This window comes from Phyllostomus discolor, chromosome 11 (assembly GCF_004126475.2).
Source record: "Phyllostomus discolor isolate MPI-MPIP mPhyDis1 chromosome 11, mPhyDis1.pri.v3, whole genome shotgun sequence".
In the NCBI taxonomy this organism is placed as follows: Eukaryota; Metazoa; Chordata; class Mammalia; order Chiroptera; family Phyllostomidae; genus Phyllostomus; species Phyllostomus discolor.
In genome coordinates this window covers 92412253-92426528 of record NC_040913.2, presented here as the reverse complement: position 1 = coordinate 92426528, position 14276 = coordinate 92412253, and positions in this window count along the sequence as shown.

Sequence of the window (14276 nt, the reverse complement as noted above, 5' to 3'; positions counted from 1 at the left end):
CAGGCACACTGTAAAAACACTCACACGCCCATCCCCGCAGCACAATCCCTAATCAGGTTGTAGGCTTGGGAGAGAGAGCAATGAATTTTCCCTTCAATTAGCTTTTTTTCTTACAAGGGCCCCTGCACATTCTTTCTTTAAAAGCTGCCTTTTGAAGCCCCTTTGATTCTGCCTTTTCCCTCTGCCCGCCTGTAAACAGAAAAGCAGATAATAAATGAGTGTTTGGGTTTCAACCGGACTCCGAAGATTGCTTTGAGGACTCAGTGTTAGTTCCAGGATTGTTCATGAGTGTCTCAGCTTCTTGCTGAAGCACCGAAGATAAGAGGCATTCCTCCCTCGGGCTTGAGATCACAGCATTTCTATGAGAGCAGGGGCCTCGTGGAGGGGTCTGGGGTAAATCCCCAAAACATGTAGCGGCCTCACAGGGAATTAATTGCAATCACAGTAATTTAACTCTCGGCTCGGTCAGGAAGCATGATATAAAGGTTGGTCACCTGGCGCTTCAAGCTGCCCTCACAGTCTTAGACACGTGGGAGAAACCTGAGACCCATAAGCAGGGTTAGGGTACCCTGGACACCAGGTAGCCCCCTCCCAACCGTTTTCACCAACAGGACATTTTCGACCCACCACACTGTACTCCCCGTGTACTCCACGCTGTAATCACCTAATTAGCTAGGGTTTAGGATGGGCTGCGGAGTCTGAAAGGCAGAAATTGGAAGTGAAAACAGAACTTTTTAACAACAAGAATGGGCTCCCTAAAGAACAAGAGCAATGTTTTATGCTAATATAGCCATTTTTTAAAGCTGCTAAGTATCTCCTTGATAAAGGATCTTTAGACTTAGTCATTTAGGAAAAAGTTGGGCAGAAGTTGAAACAGCCCCAGGTGGTGTCAGATAAAGGTGTCTCACTCCCTCCTTTAGAGGATTTAATTTGAAAACACCGGTTTGCTTGAATTTTATTTTTATTTGTGTTTTAGAAGCAACATTTCAGTCTCAAAATGTTTGGGTAAGTAGAATGAGATCTCTAATGTTATTACATCATAAGGATTCTACTGAGAAAAAGTTTAAACTGATTATTTATAAAAAAGATTTCACTTCCCTCAGACAGTACAAAATGCACGAATGTAAACAATGGGAAAAGGTGTCTTTGAACCATCGTGGATCCTCTTTCTGAAGGCCCGGGGACTGCTTCGGTCCTGGGAACAAACCTAGCATCCTCCCTCCCTCTTCTGCAGTCTCCCTAAAAGTTTCAAGGATGCTGGATAATGAGATAGCTGACTTCTGAGCACATTCCAGAATATAGTAATCACAAAAACGTAAATGTATACAAAAAGCTGTTTCGAGAAGTTATGAATGTGTTCATAAATTTGTCAATCTAAAGATGCTATAAGTTGGATGGAAGGTGTGACATGTTAAAAAATATATTAAGAATCCTCCTTGTCTATGCCTGAGTTGTGACCTTTTGTTGTAAAAATAAAATATAAGTGTACTGCCTCCCGGGGAGAACTAGCCCTTCTCCACGGAAGACTAAGCATTATTTTTTACGTCAGTACCTGTAAACACTGGTCGTTTCCTCGGGGAAGAACTGGCTATTCTCCCAGGGGGAGCAGTTAGTCTGTGGAGTCACAAGAGGCCCTTGGTGTGTAACCACTTTTGTCTAAGACGTATGTGAGTGGAGCACCCCTCTTCATGACTCATAGTCGATCCCACTCAGGCCTGCCTGGCCCCTTAGTGGATGGTGACAATAAGGCAGATGCCTTAGTTAGCGTCTTCACTGCTTTCCAGCAAGCACTAGCTTCTCACCAGTGTTTTCATCAAAACAGCCAGGCACTTCCAAGACAATTGGATATGCCCCGTTCTCAAGCCAGGCGAATTGTTAAGGAACGCCCTGACTGTCGAGCCCTTACTAAGGTGCCACCACCCATGGGAGCTGACCCTCAAGGACTAGGTTCTCAGAGGATTTGGCAAACAGATGTCACTCATCACTCTCCCTTTGGAAAATTCAAATACATTCACATTTCTATTGATATTTATTCTGATGCCCTACATGCATCTGCTTTGACAGGAGAATCTGTGAAAAATATTCCAGCCCATTGGCTCGAAGCCTTTAGTCATTTAGGACGGCCTCAGCACATGAAAACTGATAATGGCCCAGGATATCTTGCCCGTTCTACTCAAGCCTTCCTTCAGCGTTGGCATATCCAACACAAAACAGGAACACCTTATAATCCAACCGGTCAGGCAATTAATTGCTGAATGGGTGCATCATGCCTTTAAACATCTTCTTAAAAAACAAAAAAGGGGGAGCCAAGAGTCTACCCCTCAAAAATGGATTATGTTAGCTATGTTTACCTATAATTTTCTAAACTGTGATGAAACATTTTGTACTCCAATTGAGAAACATGTTCAGAAGAAAGAACCAAAGTCATCTTATCCTCAGGTTTTATCTAGAGATCCCCTGGGAGATGGTACTTGGCAGGGCCCTGTAGTCCTCTGAACGTGGGGAAGAGGCTGTGTGTGTGTTTCCATCCCTACAGGTCCTGTCTGGCTTCCTCATCATGAACCAAACAGACATCAAGCTCCACTACCTGGAGATGACAGCGACCAGCTGACAGACCAGGTGGCCCAGCTGACCCTGAGCAACCAGCAGGAACACAGACCCCCACAGCGTCACACACGGGTTTGAATTCGCCAGTAAAGGGGGATACAGACCACCTCAATACTGGGGGCCGAGGCTCAGATGCCTCTGGTAGAGAGTAATAATATCCCCATGCCTCGTAATGTTCCTTTCAGACATGCCCCCACCACATGGGGGGATATTAAGACTCTTAATATTCAAGCTGAGAAAATTCTTCTTGAAAATAAGGTAGAAGACACCCCAGGAAATAGGTTTATTGCTTACTTAGCAGTGTTGTCAGCCAATTCAGCTGAAGCTTTGCTTGTAATTGCCATTATACTCTACCTAGGGGGGCAGGGCATAACTACTGAAAGTAATTCCTCTCATATTTATTGGGCTCACATTATTGACCCGCTGGTATTTAAGGTGCATACATGGTGGAATGTTGAACCTCCCCTTTCCACTAATGACACCCAGTGGACTGGAGTGGTGTGGAGGCCCTCTGATGGCCCATTAGAAAAAAAAACAAGCACTGGATGTCAGTGCCAGAAGTACCATTTATGTTACTGAATACTTAGCAGTTTGTTTTTCTGTTCTCACTGACACTTTGTGTTTACCTGTAAGAGAAAAATTCTATACTGCAAGCAAGACGCAGTACAATGATTACTATCAGCTCTCTGTGATAACCAGGTGGCCCGTGTACCCAGGAGGGGATTTATCATCCTCTCAATTCCCCTCCAGTTCCTCCTTGTACTTTAGACAAAAGCCTTGAAGACTAAGTCTCTTGGTCTTTATGCAGAGGACCGAATGCTACTGTTGGTTTTCTCCCCAAAAGTCCTTTTGTGGTGAAGAACTGGGGACCTAATTGGAAAATACTGGCTAAATCTGGCCCAATAACAGTTTCAGCTCAGCCTCAAATCCCATATACTAATATGTGGTGGCAGGGGTCCGGTACCAGGGCACCTATTATCAGAATTATTTCTCCCAACCACACTAGCCCTTAGCATTACAATTCTTGAAAAATTGGCTTGCCTTTTATTTCTAGAAAATGCCTGTGTAAAAATTTATTTGAAAGTCTCTACCAGGATGGCCCTCAAAATAAGATTGGGTCACAGTTTGTACTTCTCACCCTTACTTGTTTTTGGCAACTCCAGGGACAGCCCAGGTCTTTTATAATAAATCAGCAAAAATTTATCCTTTGCCTGTCCCTGCAGGCTCCATATATGCCAGTTGTCTTACTCACCTCAATGCTACTCAGTGAAGCCTCACTACAGTTCATATACTTAGAAGACAAACTCAAATGTGGGTGCCAGGCAATGTACCCAGAGAATGGGAAGATCCTAATGGCATAGTAGCGCTTAACAGTGTGTTGGCCTCTTTAAGAGCCCAATGGTTTGTTGGCATCTTAATAAATTGCACTTACTGTTTCTGCCCTAGTTGTCACAGCTACCGCTACCACGGGAACCCCTGCCCTCATTGGGTCAGTTCAAACTGCTCATACTGTTGATGTTCTCTTAACCAGTACTAACTTAGAAATGCTTCAACAGGCCCAGATTGATCAACAAATCCTGACTTGGCCTTCTGCAGTCAAATCAGCCCTCAAATGGATTGGTGAATGCCAGGACATGCTAGTGACCCATCAGCAGCTGACCTGTGATCCTGGTTTCTCCAAACTGTGTGTCACCCCACTACAGTGGAACTCTAGCCAATACTCCTGGAGTGATATTCAACATCACCTAAGAGGAGATTTTTATACTAATTTAAAGGGACAAATTAATAAATTGCAACTGGAATTACACCAACAGTTGCAGGACATTCAACGCTTAACTAAAGCAGGAGATTCTTCAAACCTTTAGAGGTAATCTTGGCTCATTAGCCTAACACACTGGATTGATGGACTCAAACTAAGACTGGGGTTCATTGGAGCCACTGGTTGTTTACTGATTTTAATAATGCTATGTATATCATGATGCATTTACAAACTGTTTGCCCAGGGTCGCAAGAGAGACCAGCAAGTAGCAAGTCTTGTGGGTGCATCACCACAACAGCCTTAACAAAAGAGAAGAAGGGGGCAGGAGATTTTAGGGGACCGGTTTCTTTCAGAATGGCAACTGTGACTCAGCTCTGTATGGAAAACGTACAGAAGCGAAGTGGTGGTCAGAGCCAGACCTTGAAACTGACTTTTTCCATGGGAATCAGGCCTAGAAAATGCATACTGACTGTTATGGCTTGCCCTTGGTAAAACCCCATCACGCTGGTCTGAAACAAATGTGTATTGTCTATATTCCAGGTAATTTCCAAAGCCTGGGTGAATTCTCCCAAGGACAGAGGTAATCAGCTTGCTGCCATTCCCCTTTGCATGTTATTTTCACTTCCTTGATTGTACCTAAAATGTAGACAACAATATTCTGTGTAATAGATAATAAATCTTTCTCTGATATAAGCCACGAGAAAACAATCCAAGCCTGTCTAGGCAAGGGTCGGGGCGCTCTCCTCTGAGGGAGTGGCCAAGGCACTCATAGACACGCCCCCCTTGAGAGAGTGGCAGTGCCGTCCCCTTTTGCTCCACAGGACTGCTGTCGTCCGTGTGTTTATTTTCTCTTTCAGCCATAACAGGTAGACTCTGCTGGCCGGACATACATGGTCTGTTTCTCTTCCTCAGAGGTAAAAGGGAGGGTGAAATGATGACCCCACCTGTCTCCTCAGAGTCTCTGTATCACAAAGCAAGGGCAGCCCTTGCAGCTCAGTGTCACTCAGATACTCAGGAGACATGCAGCTGTCCCTGACAGCACTGCTGGGAGCCAGGGATTTGTCCTCTCCTCAGACATGTCAAGGCTGGGCTCTCCCTGTCATTTGGGTCCAGTGGGGACTCTCTGAGGAAATGGCAGGAGCTCCACACCCTCTCTATGTTCGATGGCACCTGGTTCTGAATGCACCCATGACCTCAGGCTCTGGGAGGTGTGGGGGTGCCACCCAGAACCTCCCTATTGCTCTGAGACCCAGCCCAGTAAACGGTGGCCCCAGGGCAGGGACAGCCCTGTGATCCATGCCCAGTGTGGTGTGTTCAGAGACCAAAGAAGGCGCATCCATCCCGATTCCTTCCTCTGCAGTTGGAGGATGTTTGAGAGAGAGAGAAACATCTACTCACATAGATTATAATCCTCTGCAGAGAATATATTGATGCATTTGTTTTAGATGTGATGGGAAAAGTCCTATAATCCAGGGTCATTTTTGACAAGTGGTCTAAGGAGACGATGGAGAGAGATGTGGAATGTGGTCACGGTCCACTCTGTGTGCTCATTAAAATGCCGAGCTTCAGAGGCCCCAGGTGACGGGCTGGGTGGAGGTGGGCTCACAGGAAGCTGTGGGTGCCATCAGGTGTCAGGGTGGAGGTGGCCTTCACAGGAGAGTTTCTGATGGGCCCTGGAGAATGGCGCAGCCAGACATGGAAGGAAGTTGTGAAGGGGACCCCATCACTGGCATGCCACTTCTCTGTGGTCACTTTCGTCCCATCCTGTTGACCAGGTTAACTCTGAAACCTGGTCCCCGTCATCCTGACTCTAATGCTGTCACTTCCTGGCCAGGCGAGCCTCGAGCAAAGCTGGGTGGTCAAGGGGGGCCTTTGTGAACTCTGTTTGGACTCATCAGGTTTCCAAAATATTTCTCTGGTCTGGTGAAAGGTCTCTGCCAAGATTGTGCAAGTCACCCTGGTGATCTCATCCTGTGTCTCTGAAGAGTGAGGACGATCCCCTTGCAAGTCTCAGTGCCATTTACAGACACCAAATAATGACAGTCGTTTTTACATAGTGAGACTGAGTGTCATTTACCATCCAGGGAACAGTGTGATTCCCTAGGGGTTGCAGGAATGAGCTTCTCAGCTGTGGATTTCATCCGTCGTCCGTTTTTCATCTGGACCCACATGGGAGGAGGCTGTGCCCTGTCTGCCTTGCTTTAAGGAAGCTTCCTTGGGGTAATTGCACACCCTGCTCAGGGCCTTGGAGGAAGTTGAAGGGAGTTAGAGGTTTTCAGGCTTTTCCTGTTTGGTGTCAGTTCCGACCCCTACTGCCTACAGTTTCCAGTAACAAAGGAATACTGATATACTGACATTTAGAAGTCCACCGTGGAAGAGGTGGATTGCAGGATTCCCCCGCAACCATTTTCCAATGCCAGGGAGCCAGCAGAAACATTTTAAAGGAATTTTTATTGAGAAACCCTTGGCATATCACAGTGGATGAGCCCCAGGTTCCATGATAAAGATCTCCTATTTTTATCTTTTGTAAAATGATTTTCCCAGTAAGTGTAGTGAACATGCATTACCACATTATAGGTTTTTCCTTATAATGAGGACTTGCCAGATTTTCTCTCTTAGCAGGTTTCAGATACACACACGGGATTATTAACTGTACTCACCATGCTGCGCCCTGCATCCCCCGGACTGTTGCCCTTATAACTGCTAGTTTGTTGGGTCTCAGACCACCCTCACCCTCACCTCCCCCGGAGACCACCTGTCTGTTCTCTGCATCTGAGTCAGTTTTTTAAGATTCCATACACAAGGAGTTTAGATGGTGGTTGTCTTTCTCTGCCTGCCTTACACCACTTAGCACAAGGCCCTGGAGTTTCCTGGATGGTGTTGCAAAGGGCAAGGTTTCCTTTTTTCTGGTTGAGTCATGTTCTTTGGCACATATTCCTGTGTTTCTTCACTCATCCATCCGTGGAGGAAACCTCGGTGGTTGCTGTGTGCTGCAGGGGGCACAGGGGGCAGATACCTTTCCTGGGCAGTGTTCTCATCACCCCAGACAACAGTGTTCTTCTGTACTTGTTGCCCCACTTGGACCTGTGCCCCCACATACATGTCACATGATCTTTATTCACCTGTCTGTCAGTGAGCATGAAAGCTATTTGGGAGTCTTAGCTACTGTGAATATTCCTCTAGGGACCAGGGGAGTACAGGTATCTTTCTGAGGCCCTGCTTTCTTTGCCTTTAGGTGCACATTTGGAAGGGGATTGCTGGATCGTGTGGTAGATGTATGTTTAGGTTTTGGGGGAACCGCCATATTGTTGTCCACAGTGGCTGTGCGTGTTTACAGTGCCTCCAAACATGCAAAAGGCTTCTTTTTCTACCATCTTTGATCTTCTACTTTCCTCAGTAGCTATGCTAACAGGTAGGAGGTGATATTGAGATTTTGATTTGCATTGCCTTGGTGATTAGTAATGTTGACCGTCTTTGCACACACCTGTTGGCCACACATGGCAAAGGAAACCATCAACAACGTGAACAGGCAGTTATGGAATGGGAGAAGTATTTGCAAACCCTGTATCTGACAAGGGGTTAATATCTGAAATAGAAAGGATCTCATCAAACTCAGTAACAACAACAAAGAATCCCTGGTAAACTTGCAGAGGACCTGAGGAGCCATTTGGCCAAAGACATACACGTGGTCACTGGACTGTTGATAGGGAGTGCCCTGAATTTGTATTTGTTCCTGGTGGTACACCTCAAACTCCTTTAAAGACAGAATGTGGCCTGACCTTGCATGAGGTCAGGAGTGAGAGTGCAGATGACTGCCACCTGGTGGCAGCTCTCTGTCTGTGTCCCCTGAGATGCAGAGCTGTGGTCCTGCTTCCCTGAAGCTTGAGCTACAGGTGAGGCCTCCTTTGAGTTCTGCCTTTGTCCTCAGTGACCCAGTGAGAGCACTCCTGGTGGCATCATCCTCTCCAGGACCCAGCGTTTGCTTTTCCTTCCCTGCCGTGTGTGGGTTCTTTCCCTTTCCGTGTCCTGTGGGTTTATCTCCTTCAATGCTGGGTTATTGGTGGTAGAAAGTCAGCCTGTTGATTTGGGAGCATTTCTCATTTCTACCAAACAAGCATTTAATGTTATAAATCTCTCTCTGAGCTCTACTTAAGTGGCGTGGCTACAGAGTTTTGTATGTTGGTTTTAATTTCTGATTTGTTAAACATATTTTCTAATTTGTTCTGTGATTTGTCCCTGACCCACTAGAAACATGCTGGTTAGTTTCTGCAAAGTTGGAGGCTTTCGAGACATTTTCCTGTTATTGATATCTTTTCAATTCTGCTGGAGATACTGACATACACTGGATGATTTTAAATTGCTTTGATCTTTGAGACTTGGGTGATAGCTCAGTGTGGGCTATAGTGTGTAACATGTTAGTGTATTCTGCTCTTATTGGGTGAAGTGTCTAATAAATTCCTATTGGGTCTATTGGCTGATAGATTTTTTCAAGTCTTACACATCTTTACTGACATATTGATATATTGTCTGCTTCTTTTTTCCTTACAGGCAGATAAATGTTGAAATACCCACTTACAATTTTTAATTTGCTTGTTCTCTCATTTCTGTCAGTGTTTCTTGAAAATGTTTGCAATTTTGTTATTAGGTAAATTCTGAGTTAGTATTAGTGTGTGTTCCTGTTGAGTGAACGAACCACTTTAAGACTGGAAATTGCTCCCTGCCCTTTGCCTGTTTAGTTCTGGTAATGCTTTGTCCCACAATCTACAACGTGATTAATAGTCAGTTAGCAGTGTAGAGCCTATTTCCTTTCTTTGGATTAATATTTCCAAAGTTTATCAATTTCTATCCTTTCATCTTTAATCTATCTCTTTATGTTTGATACCTCAAGTGATTTTTAAAACATAAATAATGTGCATCGTGTCTCATCCTTACTGGCTTTACAATCTTTCCCTTTAAGACTGAGTGCCTATCCCCTTAGTAGCTGAATTCATTTCTCCATGTAGAGCCACATTCCACTGGAATTCACCTTTTTATTCTTGCTAAACAAATAAGAATTCTCCTCTTCTTTGTCCTCCCCTTCTTCTTCTCTTTCGTCTTTTTCTCCTCCTCTTACTCCTGCTCCTTCTTCTTTTTTTTAAATAGTACCAGTTTTTGGTGGTGAGGATTTTTCTAAGATTTCTCTTTGTGGTTTAAAAAATTATAGCTCCAATCCTGGCTGGCATAGCTCAGTGGATTGAGCTCGGGCTGGGAACCAAAGTGTCCCAGGTTCCATTCCCAGCCAGGGTACATTCCTGGGTTGCAGGCCATAACCCCCAGCAACCGCACATTGATGTTTCTCTCTCTCTCTCTCTCTCTCCCCACTTCCCTCCCTAAAAATAAAATAAATAAACAAAATCTTTAAAAAAAATTTATAGCTTCCCTTAAGACTTGACTTGCATTTTTAGAGCAGTTTTAGGTTCACAACAAAATTGAGGGGAAGGTAGAGAGATCCCAGATGTACCTTCCACCCCAACCTGCACAACCCTTGATAGCGAGCACCCCCACCAGACAGTAGGGACACTTGTGAAAACCAGTAACCCGAAACTGACACATCATCATCACCCAGAGTCCATTTTACCATTTTTAAAATATTTTGTTTATTTGGTTTTAGAGAAAGGGGAAAGGAAGGACACAGAGTGGGAGAGGAACATCCATGTCTGGTTGCCTCTCATGTGCCCCTTACTAGGAAGTTGGCCCCCAATCCAGGCATGTGCCCTGACTGGGAATCAAATCTGCCACTTCTTTTTTATTTGTATATTATTTTTAATTTAACCATTGTTCAAGTACAGTTTTCTCCCCTTTACTCCCATTCCAGCCCACCCACCCAACTGTCCCCACTTCCCTCCCATTACCACCCTCCCCCTAGTTTCTGACCATGTGTCCTTTAAATTTGTTCCTGTGAACCCTTCCCATTCTGCCCTGAAATTCCCTCCCCTCTCCCCTCTGGTCACTGTCAGTTGTCCTCTATTTCAGTGACTTTGACTATATTTTGCTTGTTTGTTTGTTTTGTTGTTTAGGCTCCTGTTAAAGGTGAGATCATGTGGTATTTGTCTTTCACTGCCTGGCTTGTTTCGCTCAGCACAATGCTTTCCAGCTCCATCCATGCTGTTGCAAAGGGTAGGAGCTCCTTCTTTCTTTCTGCTGCATAGAATTCCATTGTGTAAATGCACCATAGTTTTTTGATCCATTCATTTACTGATGGGCATCTTGGTTGCTTCCAGCACTTGGCTGTTGTAAATTGTGCTGCTATGAACACTGGGGTGCATAGGTTCTTTTGGATTGGTGTTTCAGGGTTCTTAGGATAGAGTCCCAGCAGTGGAATTGCAGGGTCAAAAGGCAGATCCATTTTTAGTTTTCTGAGGAAGTTCCATACTGCTTTCCATAGTGGTTGTACCAGTCTGCAGTCCCACCAGCAGTGCACTAGGGACACCTTTTCTCCACAACCTCTCCAAAACTTGTTGTTTGTTGCTCTGTTTATGATGACCATTCTGTCTGGTGTGAAGTGGCATCTCATTGTGGTTTTAATTTGCATGTCTCTGATAGCTAGTGATATTGAGCAGCATTTCATGTGTCTTTGGATCTTCTGTATGTCCTCCTTGGAGAAGTGTGTGTTCAAGTCCTTTGCCCATTTATTAATTGGGTTGCTTGTCTTCTTAGAGTGGAGTCATATGTTCTTTATATATTTTAAAGATTAAACCCTTGTCTGAGGTATCATTGGCAAATATGTTTTCCCATACAGTTAAACCTGTGACTTTTAGGTTCACAGGCTGATGTGTAATCCACTGAGCCACATTAACCAGGGATTACATGCAACTTAATATATAAGCTTATTTATTTTCAGGGAAATTGTTAATCTATCATCATTACCAGTGGTGGGAAAACTTGGGAAAACCTTTTTAATTTCTTCATGCTTCTGCTTCCTTATTTGTCAGGTGGATTGCGTTGTGCACACTATGCTTCTTCTCAGCTACCATGTTAATCTGTTGTTACATATTTCAATGCCTCAGTGGATTAAGAGACATTTTGGCCCCCTCTACTCTGGGCTCCTAGGTCAGCCACTGGCTCATCCTACCAGTTGGATCTACAGTTTACCTGGTGCCATCTGGGTAAGACACACGAGGAGGAGGAAGAGAATGGACAGGAGCCTCATGGTGGGCAGTGAATTCTTGGATTACAGGAAGAACTGGCAGTGTCTGGTTGTGTCTCCTTGTTCAGCGCACATCAGTAGAGGCAGGTGATCTTTGAAAGAGTTTGAAATGCTCAGCCAGAGACAAGAAGCCTGTCTTCCTAATGAAGGTGTGCAATTGAGGCTCGGCTGTAATTTGAGGACGTTTCGTTTATGGACACGTGGGTATAGACCCAAGTTTCTGCCTGACCAAAAGGAAGACCTTGAGAGTTAAGTCAGCATTTCCACCTTGATTGTCACTTCTGCTTAGGACTTGGAAGTTTGGTACTTTTTCTGCTTGAGATAAACAATAATTTAAAAACTGAGTTGACTCACCAAATTATCCAGTCATTCATTCATCTTTATGGCAGTTGTCTCTACCCCTTTATGACAAGTGAGTTTCTTGTTTAGGAATATGATGACCATTTCCCTGTTTAGGAGGTAAATAAGGAGGTAAGATTTTGTAAATGAAATAATCTCTCCTTTTCTACTAACTTTTTTGTTTTTGGCTACCTGTGTAAAAGGGCATGGATGCATCCTAGACAAGCTCTCACCATGCCAAACTCTCACAGACGTTACAAGCACGTGAGACTCTGGGGACCACAATATTTCTTCTTCTTTCTTGTTAGTTTTTATACAATTAAATTAATTCGGGTAATATTGGTTAAGTAAGATTATATCAATTTGAAGTGTTCAATTCTGTAAGAAATCATCTGTACATTACATTGTGTGCTCACCAAAAGAGGGTGTTACAGAACAAACAAGGGGGGGGGCCTGAGATGATATAGTATTACTGAAAGAAGCCCCCAGGTTCGTTATGTTCGACACCAGAGGAAAGACATCTGTCAATGCCAGAGATTTATGAAAAGGAGAGGAAACGTTTATTTAATGCTATACAAACTTAAAGTAGGGACCTAATGTCTTCACCAAAAATCCTAAAGTCCCTTAAAACACCCACAAACAGACACAGTCCTTCCTTCCTTCCCCCTTTGCCCAGTCCAGAGTACCATATCTCCTAAAGCTGCGGGGGTCCCTACTCTGGCAAAGGCACGTGGTCCTCTCTCCCCGGACCACGGGAGTCCCCACTCTGCCAGGGCCGCGTGGTTCTCTCCCTCATGGCTGCTGGAGTCTCCACTCCATCAAGGCTGCATGGTTCTCTCCCTCAGGGCCAAGAGAGTCTTCACTCTGCTAAAGCTGTGTTGTTCTCTCTTGCAGGGCTGTGCATGACTCTCCCCCTCAAATGGCTGCAGAGTCTCGGTTTAAATCCCAGCACTAATCTTCCTCTGAAGCCCCATTTCTGGCTCCTCTCACAATTGGCTACAGCTGCCAGATTCGGGGCAGGTGTGGCCCTGTGGTGTGGAGCCAATTATCTCCAGGCTCTTCTGGATCTTATTACAGATCCCTATTTGAGGCTCCCCGCTTGGCTGCACCCTGTTACAAGGGTAGTGTCCTTTTGTCACCATGTGTTTGAGCCCTTCTGCCCTCTTTGACCTCCACCCAGCCCGATTTCCTGCTGGTGCCCACCACACAGTTGCCTGTGTCTGTGACTCTGCCTTTTTGTTGCTTTATGTTTTATATCCCACGTGTGAGTGACATCCTGTGGTTCTTGCCCTTTCCCACCTCAATTATTTCACTTACTATGATCCTCTGAGGATCCATCCATGTCGTCACAGTGACAGTATTTTTTAATACAGGTTTTACGTCAATGCTTTATTGTGATAAAGCCCAGAAGAATCTAAGGTGATGCACTGAAGTTCTCCCCCATCTCTGCCTCTCCATGTCAGTTCTACTTTACCTTGTTTATATGTCTCCCTTTTTCACTATGCCACAAATTTCTAAATCACAAGTCCTGTTATTATCTCACATTCTCAACACCTTGAACAGGGTGCCTGGCATAGAGAAAGTAGTCAACATATGTTTAAATGAATGAAATCTAGTACAGCAGAACTGATTTGTGAGTGAGTCAAAAAATGGATGCATGATGGAAATAAATGAGTTATTGAAGAAAGGGAAAGAAGGAAGGAAGGAGGGAGGGAGGAAGGAAGAAAGAAAGGAAGAAAGGAAAACAAGGAGACAGAGAAAATCTGATTTCCCTACTTATCAAAAAACAGCCACTAATATTAGGGAGGAGAAAGGTACATTATGACTAAGAAACAAACGTCAAAGAACTCATCAGAGCCATGAAGTAAGCAGTAAACTTTGGGGGAATAAAAAGAAAAGGAATTCCACTTAATAGTTAATGAGCTTTGGGGTCAGATTGACCTTGGTTCACAGTCCTTCATCTGCCCCTTATTAGCTGAGTGATCTTGAAATAGCTTTTTGATACTTCAGTTTTACCTGTACCTTTGATGAGGAATCAAGTACCACGCTCCCGTGTCCCATCTCAGAAACTGGGAGATCAGTTGAGTGAGTGGCTGGCTGTACCTCTCCATGCAGAGCTGTGCTGGAGCTGACGTCCCTGCCAGGGAACCATCCCAATGCAAGAAGCGCTTCCTAGGCAACCTCTGGGTTTCAGAAATCATACAAGCTCTTGGTTTCTTCCATTAAGGTATAGAATGTCTCAGAAAAACACTGCAATTTAAAAGTGGATTTGACCAAATTGTTTTTTCTTGGGGGGTGGCCCATGAAATTAGAATCTGGTAGTGAAACTTCCGTTATTTCTGGGATGGAAAAAAGATGATCTTCAAAAGAACCTAGAATTGTAGG